This window comes from Homalodisca vitripennis, chromosome 1, assembly GCF_021130785.1.
Source record: "Homalodisca vitripennis isolate AUS2020 chromosome 1, UT_GWSS_2.1, whole genome shotgun sequence".
NCBI classification, from domain to species: Eukaryota; Metazoa; Arthropoda; class Insecta; order Hemiptera; family Cicadellidae; genus Homalodisca; species Homalodisca vitripennis.
This window is the reverse complement of record NC_060207.1, coordinates 40,718,339-40,735,505: the sequence shown is the minus strand read 5'-3', so window position 1 is coordinate 40,735,505 and position 17,167 is coordinate 40,718,339. Positions and strand designations below refer to the sequence as shown.

Sequence of the window (17,167 nt, the reverse complement as noted above, 5' to 3'; positions counted from 1 at the left end):
GTATTTTCAATCATCGGTCATTGGTATTCAAATTTCCGAATTGGATCATTTTTCACTCATTGCACTTAGCAGGCTAACTGATATGTTTTATTCTTTACTCTATATGATAATCGTAAATTTTCATACTCTGTTATACCGTTATAACCTTTTCTCTTTACAATATCTGATTGTGCAAATACTTTAATACGAGTATTTGTATATGGATCGTTGTAATAGTACTTTTTAAATAGAATGGTTTGCGAGTACGTGAAATAACTTTTTATAGACTCGGATTCGGCCTATTTAGGAACTATATTCAATTTAAATTGAGTAAAAACATATTTTAAATGTGAACACAAAAAGTAGCAGAATAAAAGAAGGAAATGATTATTTTTCCTTCTTTGCTCTATAGTCTATGATAGTGATTTTTTATGTTGTACTTGTTAACAAATTTTCCAACTTGGTATACAGGTTAATGTTTTAAATAAATAAGAAGATACACAACACATATCGAGGTTAGCCTATTGGCTCCCATGACATAGTTTATACGACAGTGGTACGGTATTACATATTATACGGTTTAACCAACAATACAATGCAAGGATAGGTAATCTAGTTGAATTATTTATACCCATTACATAGACTTAATACAATAAAACTTAACAAACATAACAGGTTCAAACTTGGGAACAATTATTTATATTCATGTGCAACAAAGTAATCCATAACAACCTAAAGAGAAGCTAAAATGCATATAGTAATTAACAATACAATTTTGATAAACAAACATATAGGTGTGGAGCCGCTATAATTTAATCAAAACTAATGTATGCAATAACACAGGTTTAAATTATTGCAATAAATTAATAAATGAATAGCAGAAGTATTCTAAGAAAACAACTATAATATAAAAAACTGGAAACAATAAATATAAATTAGGTAACAACAACAATAACGCAACAAAAACAACGAGCAAAAATACAGTATTGAATATGGAATTTATGTGATTCATCTCACTTTAACAAAGGAGAGGACAACTTTGCAAAACATAAAGAGGAAGAATGAAAAACAACATTAAGCTCTCTGGTGGCCCATGAGACGTTCCCTGTAGGCTCCTATCGACTGGCTAAAGATGTCAGCACCGCTCCCAAGTTTATATAGAGAACACATCTTGAGTTAATCTAATAAGTTCGTTTAATTTATTTTTAACATATCAATGGTGTGCAAATTATACTGTTAACATCGCATACTATTCAATAAAGTTTATAAATAACTGCGTTGTTGAGATGTAGCAAATTATACGCAACAAATACAAATAAAAGAATATATTTTACCAACAAAAGTGGTATTTAGGAACAACCATAGACAATAAAACAATAAGACCTATATTTACAAAAACAAATATAAGTGAAGTAACAACAAATTAATATACTTAACAGTATAACAGAAACTATCCATAAGGGCAAAAATACCACTATGAACTTTGGCAAGAAACACAACAATGTGTACACTTTGAGCAATGCCGGTATGGCACATGGTACGTACAGTATGTATGTATGCATGTATAAAAAGATAATGATGGTATCTAAATATGTATAGTACCGTACTACAATTAAAGCTTCGATAAAGGAAAAATAAGAAGCACATACAAAGCCTATGTGATCTGGAAGCAGAGGTCCTCGTCTTGAGTCATTATCACAGAACAGTTATTTGCGTAGAAACTAAATACTGACGATCGTGCAAACACAGCTTTAGATCCTATGCAGAAGGAATGTTGAAGTTTATTCTTTGCAGAAAAGCCGAACAGTTGACTATTCCATTAATTTAGCTTGTATAGAAAGTTCCTTAATGGAAATCAGAAAGTGTCTTGATTCAAAAGAAAGCCGGTTTTGTTGACGAAATTTCATGTTAAGGAAAATCTAGGTACCCAAATCCAAGATGCGCGTCTTGAAATAGTTTGTTTACCTCTTCAATATTATATGTGTAACTGGTGAGGGAAACCATACCACATAACAATACGTAGGGCGTGGTTTGAACAGGCAACAGTATAATGTCTTCAAAGCACGAATGTCGGTAAAAGCCATACAGACTCTAAAAATAAGACGTAGAAGCCAAAAATCTTTCCTACATATTTTCACGACGTGCTGCTCCAAAATCAAGTGAGCCACGTAAAAGTAACACCAAAGTTTAATCTGGCCAATGATGAATCTATCACAGAAAAGCCAAATTTGCTTCAGTCTGTGTTGTGGTAAACAGTAACCGAAGAATATTTATTGTAGTTGTGAGACGTTTTACTCATACCACAACAAAATACAGCCAAGTTGATAACCACCAGGAGAAGAGCAGCTTCATGTTCAATTTAAATATTCAAGTGATCCCTGTGGGACGCCTGGTTTAGTAAGGAAGCCACGGGGAAAGGATTTCTTATATCTAACTTGAAGCCTACGCCCTTGTAGATCAATTTAAATTCGATTTAGAAATGATCACATAACGGATAAGCCTCAAGGATCAAACTGGAGTGGCTCAACCGGCTATAGGCTTTTGATAAGTCAAATTTAATTTAATTTATTGCTGTACTTGCTGTTTTGGTGTAAAATCTTCAATAATGTCGTTCTTATTTTAAGCCTTATTCTGGTACGTCCTCATACTGGCCTATTTAATACGGGTTTTGAAAATACAAGATTATTAGTAATACTTTTATTTGACAAGGAGCCAAGCTGACTTACGTGAGGCATTTTCTTCACTTTGAAAATAATTGTATTCAGTGCATCCTCTGAAAATTTTGGTCAGGATTTGTAAGATGGTTATAGGTCTAAAATTTCTGAGATCGCTGGCCGAGCCAGTCTTGCGACTAGGCACTTTGTGGCCAATCTTGAAGATTTTAGGGGTAAGTCCGATAGGTAACGATGTACTGAATAAGTAGGTGATGAGCTGTCTAAGCAGTTCCGTATAGTATTTGAGAACTGGTGTTAGAATTGAAGGTACTTTGGTATTATCCGGAGGCTGCTATTTGTGTATTGTTTTCGCGTTGGACGAACTGGCACGTGATCTGAGGTTGGGATTGCAAAGATCGGAAATGCCTCCTGGCCATCAGTGCGGGTTCTGGTGGTGCCTTTGACAACACCCCGTACTTCTGGCGAAAAATGAAAAACATCTCTCGAAATAGTTCCTAAATTTAAACTCAGATCACGTGAGTGCTTGTAAATGTTGACTTTAACTGTTTATTTATAATACATACGAATGTAGCCTAATAAAAATTAATAGCTGGTGTTAGGGTTGCCTCTTTCTCGCCGACATTGCTTCCTTTCGGGAGGCAGAAATCAAGAACTGATCATCAACATTACTTGTACTGTAAGCAAGTAAGGTCTGTTTTTCTAATAATGTAATATTTTAGGTTCTCGGTAAAAAAACTGTTAAAAATAGTGGGCTCCGGATAATACCTAAGTACCGAATTAAATGCTATAGTGAAGGTCTTTGGTAACGGATTGTAATTCCAATTGTCTCTAAATTTGTGACAGGTGGATGTCACATCATTAGAAGAAACATTAGAACATTCTATTCATAAAGTGTCATCACAACGAGAATATACTGATGTGAACAAGGCCGCAAGCATGTTGTCTGTATCCAGAGATGCATGGTTTTTGGAATTGATGTGATGGCACTTACATTTCATTAGATAGCTCCAAAAGTTTTCAATACATACTTAAGATTATTCTGGATATAAATTTACAGCACATTAATATAATACGGTAAACATGTTGCATTGTGTTAACTATGGCGAATTGATTGTAGCGTGCCCTAGATAAAGAGATTAATACTGTGTATAACGATTCTTTTGTAAATAATAATATTATTAAGCTCCTTGGAGACTCGAGTAGGTCCCTACCATACTTTGTAACAGATAAGTTTCGCACTATACCGTTATATATAGTAATAGCCAACACATAGAAACATATATGTCTTCATAACTGGTGATGTTATAGTATCCCAATCCAAGGCCTGAAGTTCTTGTGAGACCTTTTTTTGTCACCACCTTTCAGATTGTTGTGATAAGTAACGTTTGGATAACACAATGTCGGTAGTGATGTATACAGCGACATCAAAGAATGGTGGCCGTCCTTGGGAAGCATAGGTAAAGGAGCATAGGTCTCATGGGCATGGGAAGCATAGGTCTCAACAAGTCATATCTTGACAAGAGGAGAAAACAAGATCTAGTGTTACACCTATGTTGCTTACAACACAATTTAATTGTGTGAGACCAAATATGGTCACGTTACTTCACCATATCTTGGTTTTAGAAGGTCTTCTAATATCGAGTGGGATGTCTTGTAGCAAAGTGTTGAACTCCACTTAATTATGGTAGTTTAGAAAAGAAGTTATAAACTTATTTACAATGACATTCATTTGTAGCCATTCCTTGTGCATTGTGGATTTGAGTGCAAAGGTCACTTGAGACTGATCGTGAACATTATATTTGTCAAAGTCAGTATTTTTACTTCATTGATAAAGCAGTACTCCATAGCAGGCATACAACAGCTGATGTAGCATTGTTTTAAACATAACTAGCTGTATCCCGCGGCTTCGCACGCTGTTCGTAAGCTTTGCCCGTGTATGTGCACTTCTGGTTCAAGTGAATTATATTTCCAGTGCAGATGTCGAGTTTGCCTTGTTGCCACGATCAAGAAAATCTGTGTATGTTTATAGCCATTATACACTTACATATGTAATTTATTATAAAGTGGTCTAACACTCAAACTTTAAGTTCAATCAGAAATTTATCTTCAAGAAAAATATACATCATAACTTCAATATAGTGTTTGGTTATTTAATATACATAACTGTCTCGTAATTGCAGTCTTTTGTGTGCAGGCGCTTTGAAAACTTGTATCTTTTGCAGCACTGCCTGGTGGCGAATTACATCAATGGGCATAGTATATAAACCTTCTCTGTGGAAAAAATACATATACATACAAATTTTCATAATGGTCGGTTAAATAGTTTACGATTCCATAAAGGACAAACACACAAACATTCATTTATGTATATATGTATATAGATTTACTTTTTACAGATAAAGAAAATTCCTCGATGAGTACAGGGAACAATTATTTTTTATGGTGTTCCATTTGCTAAATCAATGTAAATCATGTGAAATTTGCAATTGCATTTTCTGTCAAAATAAACCTTCCAATACTTGATTCCCTAGTCTGAAAGGTTCCATTGTGTTTTATAGTTTTCTTGTCTGTGAAAGGTAAAAATCTTCACTTCACTCTTGATTTGGTTTAACGCCATTCTCCATTTTGTAAACAAAATTATGAGATTATTTAAGGATTATTGGACGTTCATCGTACAAGCTTGAATATGGTATTAAGTAGAGCAAAGAAAAATATCGTCGGAAAATACAAATGTGTATTTGTTAGACAGAGGATGAGATAAAATGGGTCTTGTAATACCTTGCTTGTATTGGTCTGGTTGAAGATAAAACTCTTTCAACTTTGACTGAAAATGTTCTGTCTTAAGAAACTCAATATAATTCTGACAAAATAATAAGGTGTATCGAGCTGTTTAAATTTAAATAACAATCCAACTGCCAATCATGATAAAAAAAAATTGTCTTTGTCAAGAAATAAGGCTGTGATACGATACGACTTTTCAAATCCTCTTATAACATAATCAGATACTCCCAATAGTTGATGAATCATACAAAAATGATGAGATCGGAAATTAAATTGATGATTAAGAATGAGTAAGGCATTATTTAGATATACATCTAGACCTTTTCAGCAACCTTTCTATTCAGTTTCGACAGAAGCTTGATTGTTCGATAACTGTTTACTTAAAACGAGAATCTACTAGGTTTACGAATCACAATAATTTGGAAACCTTTTTGTAGTCGTTCAAAAGATTGAGGTACTTAGGCAAGCGTTAACAGACACGCGAGGAAAGCGCTGATGTACATAAACGTGCAGTAATATGTTAGTTATATACAATATATAATATTACGTATATAGTAGCCTGAATAAATAAATTCCCAGTTTAAACAACAATCCTCATTTCATAGAAGTTGCATCCAATATCTAAAACCTAAGTGTATATGGTGACAATGTTAAAATCAACGAATTCCGACATTCTTGGCATGTCTCGGCAGCACAACACGAATAGTATAATAGGACCATTGATTTGGATTTGTGATACATTGGTTGTTCTGATAGAGAATTTTGAGTTAAATCTGAAGTCTTGGGGTGAGTTAAATGAGTACAGTTAATTTTTTTTTGAAACAGTAGCTAGTGTATATAGGATTGACGATGCTGGGTATTATGATTGATCTCTTAGATGATGTTACTACTTTTTATTCTAACGAAATTCTTATTTGTAACTATTAATGAGCTAGATTCAATATTTTTATCTGGTTTAGAGTTTATTTTTGATCCATTCGCGATTTTAGTCATATATAGAATGAACAGATACTGTGTAGTTCTATCTGCCTTTGAAACAATTGACCCATTTTGCACACCAAAAATTAAGTTTATATGAGTTTTTTGTGACATCAAAACGTTGATAACATGTTTAAGGATGATTATACATATCTGCATATCTAACCTAGGTTTTCATTTAAGGCCAATAATTATAACTTTGGGTGAAAACAAAATCCAGATAAAATATTTATACCAAGTTTAATATCTGGTAGTTTAACATATTCACAGCGACAAGGAAGAGTCATCTTTTCTTTACGGATAGGAAACTTTACGGGGTATTTATAGCTTTGTAATCCATATAATTTTTGCTTAATATGTGAGGGAACGTGAGATGTCAAGCATAAAAACTGAGATACATTTTTTTAATCAAATGGAATAATATTACATTTAAGAATTTAAATCATCGTTAGACAGCCCTATAAAGATCGACTTTTGTTGCTAGAAGTTGCAGTTTTTAGCATCTTTATCTCGTAGTCCGGATACTGGTATAGGCTAAGTATTACTTATGCGTTTATCTTTGTAAACACTAAACAAAGCTGCTAAAGGCCGATCTCCTTCTTAGGAGAAATTCCAGCATTATTAAAGAAACATTTGTATTACGGTTATTCAAAGGAAATTGGCTCTCGGCCCTAAGAGCATTATTCTTCCATAATTCAAATAAAATCATAATTTGATAATCAGTACCTTTGAAGTCGTTACCGCGATTTCTTCAAGTGCTAACATATAGCATTGTTTGATAGTGTTGGGTCTATGTACAGTTTTGTAGCTTTGGTGACATTCAGTGATCTTGAAGTTTGAAATGGATGTTCTAGAATGCAATGAGTATATATTATTAATTTGTGATTAAGTGAGCAGAACTATTTCGTTATAAATAGCACAATAATTTTCAAATAAAAATGGAACTAATGCAAGGAGTCTTAGAAAATAAAACTAATGAAAACTATGAATTTTCAATGAAGACACACAATTTAAATGATGATTACATCAACAGGTCGACAGTCAGTACCCGTTATTGTTCCCAACAATTCTGTACATGCGCAAACATGCTGCAAGGAGTTTCATTAATTCTAGGAACAACTTCGTTTGTTTGGTGCGGTTCGATTTGTGACTGGTTTAGAAACAGGAACAGGAACGTCAGAACAGCTAAGAAACACCAGTAATGATTAACAGCTGTGAGTCATCAATTTAGTATTTTTGTTTAGTTCCTGAATGTGTGCGTTTGTTTTCGTATTGTGAATTGAGAAGAGATTGTTGTCGTTTATTTATGTTAAAGTTTTTGTTTACCAAAATATACAAGACTTTGCTATGTGCTGTATTAGGGAGGAATTTTTTAATTCATAACATTTATTTTTATTTATAAGGGAAGAAAGTTTCTTGTTAGCTGTATCAGCAGATAGTTTTTGGAATTTAATACTCAACAGGAAGAAAATGATATCAGCATCGTTTGTTATCTTTTTGTCAAGTGGTGAGAAGAATCAGTGAATATGTAAGTAGTGACTCATTTTGTTCTGAGTTATTAATGCAAACTCAGAATTAATTTTGTTATAATTTATTGACAATACTATAGGGTTCAAGATTTAAATGGATACTTTGAATTGGTTATAAATATGTTTTAAGACCCAATATTTGTGATAGGACTATTCCAATTTCCATAATATTTAACCCTAGAAGGGGCAACAATGGGATTTCCAATGGGGTAGGGTCCAATAAGCAGACCCGGTTTTTTATATCGAATATAATCATCGATACCTAATATTCGCATATCGAATCATAGACTATCAATCGATATAAAAGTAATAACAATCATATGTTATATTAAAATGTGAATTTAATGATGTAACAAATAACCTTTACCATTACCTTCTTTTTTGCATCTGAAGACGACCATGTTAGCTCCTCTGACAGTTACATTTGTTACCTTTCCACAAATATCACATAATGGATTCTTAGGTACTAACCCAACATTCTGAAGCCATAAAAAACATGTTTTATCGTCTTTTAAAGCAATTTCGTGAAGCTTCCTAAGATTGACAGCCATTTTTAATACACAATGTTACTTATGTGAAATTTAAAATATTAATTAATCAGTATCGATTGATTATATCGATGGTTATGATTAAATAATATCGTTTGCCAATTTCGATATAAAAAACCGGGTCCGCTTATTGGACCCTACCCTTCCAATGTAATTCATTGTTCATGAGATGTCAGCCATCCGATTTCAGAAGATCCTGTACTGTTTTACTATACCTCATGATTTAATGCTGAAGGCTACTTTGTACCCTAACATAGCATAGGCATAGCATAGCATATATCAACGTAAAGACAAGATTCTAAAATTTCATTTTCATATATAAATCATAACCTAACTGTCCGTTCTTTATTTGGCTTTGAACCTAGTGCATGAAAAACAACAATATGTCAAAGTCTAAATTTACGGCAGTTGACCGGGTAGGGTACGATAAGCGGACCCGGTTTTTTATATTGAAGAATGTAGTCTTCGATACCTAATATTTGCATCTCAAATCCTAGACTATCAATCGATATAAAAGTATCTATAGTCCTCAATAACAATCATATGTTTTAAATTAAAATATGAATGTAATATTTACAGTGATCAAACAAATTATTATAACAAAAATTAGGAAAACTGAAGACGACCATATTTGCTACTCTCACAGTTACAGTTGTTTCTTTCCCACAAATTTCACATAATGGGTTTTCGTTACGAGTCCAACATGTTGAAGCCACAAAAACAATATATTTTATTTATGTCTTATCATCTTTCAAAGCAATGTCGTACGTAGTTTTCTAAAATTGACTGCTTTTTAATAATTGAAATTACTTATGTAAAATTGAAATATTACCCTACGTGTATTATTTTAAAGTGTTTACAGCTGTTGATATTGACTATTTAAGTTAATAATTCAAAATAATTAATCAGTATCGATTGATTATATCGATGGTTATGATTAAGTAATATTGTTTGCCAATTTCGATATAAAAAACCGGGTCCGCTTATCGTACCCTACCCCAGTTGACCAGTTGCATTGAAATAATTCAGAAAACGGAAAATTCCACAGGAGTTGTTTTTTAAGAAACCAGAGTGGCAACACTGAAAAGTTTAATTTCTGTAGCAATTAGACTATGGTCAATTGATTAATTTTTATATAGTATTTATAGTTTTCATGCAACAGATTTTAGAAATTGTCCTTATTTTTAACTATAAGCAAACAAGGCTAAGTAGAGTAAGCAGCCACCTCCAACATCAAATCAGGGAACCAAGTTATAGATTAGAAATACCTTAACTATCGAAAACAAAAACATTCTAATTATAGTTATTTACAATTTTAGGTACTTTTGTAGGATGCAGTATAATAAGTGGCCACTAACACAATTGAATCATGATTATCGATTATAAATATCGTTATTGTTGAATACATCATTTAACATATAGATATTCATAATTAATCAAAATTGCCAACTAAGCATAGTGGTGTAATTGCCAGCTGTTTTTATTTCATTTATGTTGTGAGAAGGCTATTGACTCCGGCAAGAACAATGGCGATGAATATGGAGTTATTGTTTTGAAATGTATTTTTAAACATTAAACAATGTTTTAAATAGTTGCGAGATAACGACCTTGCTCCTTTAAATCCTAGTGTCCAATTTGTAATAAGGAGATGAAAACTAGAATCAAAGGTGGAAATCAAATAGTGTTTCACTTCAAGAAAAGTCGGAACAAACACTTCGTATCAAAATTCGCATTTGAGAAGACTTTTTGAACATTCTAAATTTGGTATTTGAATGTATTGAAAATCGTGTACTACTTTAGTTAGAATTAAAAAAACTATGACTTTTTAATTAATGGATATAGTTGTGTACTTTACTAAAGATGAGAATTATAACATACAAACGAATACGGGATAGTTCCTTTCCCATTTTTTGTCAATTAAAGATATTGCCACTACAGCATTTATTTATTTTTAAGGTTCTGAGACTATTTTACATTAAAAGTGGTAACTTGGGAACAACGGACCTTAATTATGCCACCAGAAGCATAGATCGTCATATGTTCAGAGCACCAAAAGTTAATAAATCCATTTTTAAAAGATCATTTCTTTATAAGGGTCCGAGTTTTTTCAACAAATTGCCTTTCGAAGTCAAATTATCTGTAAATAGTAGAAATTTTTGTAACAAGCTTAGAACTTTATTATTTTTAAATGAAAACTGTAACTCATTTTACGAATAGTATACTACATAATTAGGTATAGGCTATATTTATATAAATTTCCAATAATGTAGGTAATGTTTTATTTCACTATTCATATGTATATAGCTTCTGTAGTCTTTAGTATATATAAGTATAATAATTTTTTTATTAACCATTTGCTCTTGTAAATAATATTAAGCATAGCAGTTGTGTGCAGTGAAAAGTTTCTGTTGAAACCATATCCAAGTGATAAGTGTTTAGACGCCACGGAGAGCAGCCAGGCTGATAACAACTTGTACTGTCTTTCTGGACTCAGATAAAAATCATGTATTGTTGTCCACTGACCACATTACTTGTAGAAGTGGTCAGTTAATTCCAAGTCAGTCTTATGTTTTGTACAATGTACTATTATGATGGAATAAATTCATTTATCATTTATCATATCATTTATCAGATATGTATACTAAATTAAAGCCTAAGATCTAAATTCTAGTTTATGACTACCTTTGTAATCATTGTAATTCAGGAATCATCAAGACATAGCTATTTCAAAAGCAGCTGTTTTGTAGGTTGTTGCATCAGCTGATACAAGTCAGTCAGAGGTCTAAAATTCTAACCAAAATATAGTTATATTTTCTCTTTGTTGTATACTTTGCTGTGTTATATCTTTTTTAGTTTGTTTTTGTAACCAATTAAAAAATTGTATTTCTTGGAAATTACAGTTTTTTTAGTCCTGTTTTATGCACACAGAAGGCAAAGAAATACTAAGGTAATGCTTATTAATTCTTTACAATTATTGTATCAACTGCAATTTTTATCTATTGAAATATATAACAAAGCGAACATTTTTAATAACATTGAAACGAGTTCATTGAGTTTGCATGTGTTTTAATCATATCTTCAATATGAGACCTAGACCATAATTCTACAACTAAAACTAAGAACATAAAAATATTTAATGTGTAAAATTGTTATCTTGGGACTAAAATCGAAGTGCCTGGCAGTACAAGTAATTTAATGTACATTTTGGAAACTATTGTAGACATTTTTAAGAAAAGTAGTTGTAATGACATGGAGGAAAGAAATTTAAATCAAACAATAAAAAGGCCTAAAATATAAAGCATTAGCAATTGTACTAAAAACATTATAAAATATATAGCTAAATTATTTGTTAAGTTTAATCAACTAAAAGATCTTTTATAAAGCAGTTTTTACTTTATGTTATTAAACTTATTGAGTTACCTTATGATATATACCACACATAGTTAAATGATTGTTCACCTATTATGCACATTCTAACTACGAAGGAACAGGAAGATGTCTTAACTGTGTTTGATTGTAAGTAAAGAGTTTTACGGTATTTTCATTTGTTTTTCATTATTTTGGCTCAGTTTCTACCTCTATGGTGAAGTTTATTCATAATTAATTCCTCTGTTTTTCATTATTGTCCCCTCCTCAACTTCATTGCGCATCCCAGTGTTGCTTTATTTTTTGCATTTCTTGATTTGTTACAGTTAATTTCAAGAGGCAGGTGCTGTTCTTTCTCTTTTGTGGTGATAACAACTAGTACAAGATTGTCAATTGTAAAGAAATGTAATCACAATACACATGCACGCACACACATGCTCTCTCTCACACACACGCACACACGCACACACACACACGCATGCGCACACACACACACACAAACAACACACACACACACACACACACACACACACACACACTTGGGTTTTCTTAACTAAATTTTCCAAATTTTTACGTTGAGGTCTAGATTACTTGCTACATTTTCCTCAATGATATTGTTAGTTCCACCCACAGTTATTAATAAGTCCTGTTCATTAAAATTTAGTATATGTTTATCCATTCCGTCCATTACTGATTCCTACTTAGCATGGCTTGACTACGGTCAGTATACTGATGGTTTTCCGAGGGTATCCTGCAGCTGAGATCCATATTGCCAACTGTGGCTGTCCGCTACTAGTAGAACTCCATAAATTATGTTTTAGTGGTAGAGTGCCAAAGTGTTTTAAGGTAAATTCTTGTAACTATTGGGTTTTTTCCTCTTTACTGGTGACTAATAAATACCATTTGATGATTTATTTATCAATATTATCTTTATAAAACCTTATGTATTTTAGCTTGACAGTACTATTTTCATATAAAAATTTTACTAATAAAACGTACCTGTCAGGCCAATATATATGATGGCTTATAGTTAGGAAATTTAGTTTTATTTGTTGGCAGCACGAATATTTCATATGTTTCTTGCTCTCTGGCTGCTATAGACGCATCAGCTGTCATGTCATGTGACTATTCCACTACAAGAAAGTTGATAGTCATTCTCAAAAATATTTTCCCGCCGTTTTATGGAAATCTCACTTTGTGTTTCTTTCTGCTAAGTGATGTTTCGCTGATTGTACTTAGTGCTTAGTTACTTAGTAAAATGAATGATCAACTGTGTTCATCTGAAATTTATCGAATGATTGTAATCCTTTGTCACTGGGTGATTTATATGCCGGTATAAGTGACGATGGTAGTATCGAGTCAATGATAGTTAGTGATATACACGATAATAGGGAGTGTGAACCAGACTTTATTCCCAGTACAGACTCTGACGACCTCACTGATGTTAATACTCAATACTTTTATTGACACAGTTAAATTTTAGTTTTTTGGTGCAAGTAAGAACACATGCAAGTTGCTTTAGATAAATAAAATACATTTAAAAATGAAGTAAAGCTAAAAATAATTTTTATACGAGGTATGTCCAAAAAGTATCCAACCTTGACGTCTGGCAGAACTGATGTTACTCGGCGGCAACGGCAATCTGGTCCCCTTCAAAGTACTCCCCTCCATAAGCCACTACCTTATTCCAAAGCTCCTCCCACTTCCGGAAACACTCCTTAAATTCATTTTGCGGAATGGCTAACAGGTCCTTCGTTGCATTTTGTTTTATTTGTTCAACATCGTAAAATCTTTTTCCTTTCAAAAGAATTTTTAATTTCGGAAATAGCCAGAAGTCACAAGGAGCTATGTCAGGACTGTAGGGAGGCTGTCGTAGTTGGTTGATGTTGTGTTTGACCAAAAAACGCTGAATAAGATTTGAGGAATGAGCTGGCGCATTGTCGTGTTGCAGGATCCAGTCACGGCTTGTCCACAGTTCAGGTCATTTCCTTCGCACTGCATCTCGTAGCCGCCTTAGGACCTCAAGATAATACTCTTTATTCACTGTCTGGCCTCTTGGAGCATATTCGTGATGAACAACGCCGTCCTGGTTAAAAAAAACTGTCAGCATTGTCTTGACATTGCTTCGACTTTGTCTTGCTTTTTTCGGCCGTTGCTCTTCGCGAGTGTGAAGATTGAGCCTTTGTTTCAGGGTCGTAGCCATAAATCCATGACTCATCACCAGTAATAACTTTTTAAATAGCCCTGGGTTACTTTTTATCAAATCCAGATTGTCCTGTGCGATTTCAAGTCGACAGTTCTTTTGGTTTTCTGTCAGCAGCCGAGGAACAAATTTTGCCAAAACACGGTTCATTTTTCAAATCTTCGTGTAAAATGTCACAAACTGACGATTTTGGTACTCCTAAATCTTCTTCCAGCTCTCGGACAGTCAATCGACGGTTTTCATTAATTGCTGCACGAACACGTTCAACATTTTCAGTGTTTCTGGCCGTTGAAGGCGTGCCAGATCAGTCATCACTCTCCACTTATATTCGGCCATTTTTGAACCGCCTAAACCACTCTTTTATTTGTGTATCGCCCATAGACACGTCACCATAACCTTTCCGTATCATAGTAATCGTCTCTGATGCTGAATGGCCGAGTTTTTGGCAAAATTTAATGCAAATGCGCTGCTCAACACGTTCAGTCATATTGAAATGTGACACACACACACACACACACACACACACACAGCAGTATTGTACGGAACAGAGCGCTGTGACTCACAGAGTGACCGGATCATATTCAATGCCTAATATGGGAAGGAGTAGGCTCGCCTTTCCCCTCCAATAACCGTTCGAGCCGGTCGGTTACGCCGCGGCTGCCTACTGGTTGGCAGTCGGATACTTTTTGGATAGACCTTGTATGCATGTACAGTTTATTTACAGTTTGATCAGCTGAGAATAGCTCATCAAGGACGTCCTAAAGACTGCAGAAAGCCTTTCTGACCAAGTGGGCTCTCAAGTGGAACTTGAACAGACTCGTATTTTTTACATGCATTGGTATTAAGTTAAACAATTTTGGTCCAAAGTAAAATATTGAATTTTTAAACAGAGTAAATCTAAATTTGTCTATCATAAGGTTTGTTTTGTGTCTAGTGTGATATTTGTGATAGGAACTGAAAATCTTTCTTTATGTTTATTAACAAATATTACTGTACATGATAAAATAAGAGACTAGCCAATGTAAGAATTCCACTTAATCGGAAATGTCCCTTACAACTGGTCTGCTGCTCCAAGGGCCAGATGACTCTGAGAGCCCTCTTTGGAAGGAAGAAAATTCTATTAAACAATACAGTATTGCAATAGCCCCAGAATTGAATGCTATATCTAAGCCTTGATTCAAAAAAGCCAAGATAATCCAGTTTGAGAACTTTGTTTGATGAAAACAAGGAAAGGGGCACCTCAGGGCAAATGTAGCTGAATTCAACTGTATAACCAATTTGGTTACATGAGAGTCCCATCTCAGATCAGAATCGATGAGGAGTCCAGAAAATTTAGTTGAAGGTACTCAGTCAAGATGATGGTTATTCAAATAAACTAGCAGAGATAAATTTAATGTCCTCTGAGTGTGAAATTCAATTATGTGCGTTATTGATACATTGAAGAATAGTTTATTAAAGGAGAAACAGACTGAGAGTCTTGATGAGGCTGTGAAAAAGTGCTGGGAAAAAGAATAGAGTCAGTGTGATTAAACAAGGGTCAAAATCAAATCAAAATTTTTATTGTCTTTAGGCATATAGCAATCGACATGGTCATCATTTTATGTTACAAATCATAACTTGTCATAGTTAATGTTTATACTACTTAGGTAGGACTAACTAGTGTAAATTGATAATATAAAACATCATTTTTGCTATACCTAATTCTTGAATTAAAATAACATTGATAAATAATATCAAATAAAATATTAAACTAAAATAAATAGTCAATAAATAAAATAAAATAAATAAATCTTACATATGTCACAAACTTACAAAACATTTATTTCTGAATGTGGCATGTTTAAAAATTCATCGATACTATAGAAGGGATGAGCAGCCAGCCATCTATGTAACTTACATTTAAAAAGACTAAAAGATAAATCTTTGGTTGAGAGTGGTAACTTATTATATAGTCTAATACACATTATAGTATGGCTAGATCTAATTTTTTCCAATCTTGTGAAGGGTACATCAAGACGATTACTATGCCTTGAGAGGTAATCAGCAAAGAGAGATAACTTAAGTGAATCTTCCGGGGTGCGCAAAAGGCCCTTGAGGATTAAGTGCATGGCAATAGGCCGCCCCATAGAAGAAGAAGAAGTGAATGTTTATTGTGATTATTAATGAGATAGTCTGGGAGATCTCATTAATAATCAAAAGAAACAAAAAGGGTCCCAGACAGAGACCTGAGGTACTCTGGTTTTTACAGCTGCAAAGTTTGATTGGTAGGTGTTTTCACAATTTTTGATTTGAAGATACTGAACTCTGCCAACAAGGTATGAGTGGAACCAGTTCAGCAAGAATCCACAAAACGTATTGAGCAGAAACAGATTCCAGTTACTTTTACGTTTCTGGCATTTCAATTACAACAAGAACCTAGGAAAAGATGGCCGAATTGGCAAAGTTAAACCCCTGCTGGTTACACTGAATAATTTATTTAGCAATTTGAAGGTAGCTGAGAAAGATTTACTAATGGACGAGATAATGATAACATTTTGTGGCAAGCTAGGTTTCTGGCAATACATTCCTGAAAAGGCGCATAAGTACAGCAACAAAATATTCAAGCTGTGTGATAAATCTGGGTATGCATATAAGGACAATAAAAATAAACATGTGGACAGGTACTGTATGAAATACCAAAGACAGCTCTGTTGCTACCAAAGTGGTACACGAGCTTATGACAAACAGTTTGAATAAAGATCATAATCTATATGTTGACAACTATTACACCTCTGTTGAATTTACCAATGTGATATTGTCAAATTAAACCTAAACTTTATGGAAAACAGTGTAATTGTATAAGGAATAATATTATTTTTAACTTAGAAAAAACATTGAGTAACATGTTATTAATTATATTAATGTATAATATACTAAATTTTACAGAAATGATCACACTAAATGTGGATTACACTTTAACAGAGGTGGTAAATCTGAATTTTGTACCATTTTAGCAGAGGGCATTAAGAAAAATGTTAGTCACAGAAAGAGATTGGTTACTTCTAAACCTTCCCTCAACATATCACTAGATTCAAATCTGTCCTGTCCGGGATCGCACATCTCTGTTTG

General features: G+C 33.4%; 1 protein-coding gene across 1 annotated transcript in view; it reads left to right on the top strand.

The window, feature by feature from the left end:
- Nucleotides 1-7,509: 7,509 nt before the first annotated feature.
- LOC124360268 overlaps nt 7,510-17,167 on the top strand; it is a 43,140-nt gene continuing 33,482 nt past the window's right edge. Inside the window, exon 1 of the mRNA XM_046813727.1 lies at nt 7,510-7,941. The gene's annotated coding sequence lies outside the window, so the exon portion shown is untranslated. The remainder of the gene's footprint in view (nt 7,942-17,167) is intronic.